This window comes from Penaeus monodon, chromosome 24 (genome assembly GCF_015228065.2).
Source record: "Penaeus monodon isolate SGIC_2016 chromosome 24, NSTDA_Pmon_1, whole genome shotgun sequence".
Taxonomy (NCBI): domain Eukaryota; kingdom Metazoa; phylum Arthropoda; class Malacostraca; order Decapoda; family Penaeidae; genus Penaeus; species Penaeus monodon.
The window spans coordinates 25,910,437-25,910,704 of NC_051409.1; positions in this window are offsets into that span (position 1 = coordinate 25,910,437).

Genomic DNA, 268 nt, shown 5'->3' on the forward strand with positions numbered 1-268 from the left:
AAATGTGGCCAAGGATCATACAATGCTGATATTATATTGAACATATCTTCTTTAGTGATGATTATCAGGTCTAGTTCTTTTGTTAAAACTTTTTAAATAGAAAATTTTATCCCATTTTATGTTTACTGGAAGGTTTATTCCATTGTAAACCTTACGCTATTATTACATATCCCAATAATTTTGAATGGCACTAAAATATTTAATAAACATTTACTTCCTATTTAGCAGATGAACAACTACATTTAATGACATCAACTCTCACATGTAT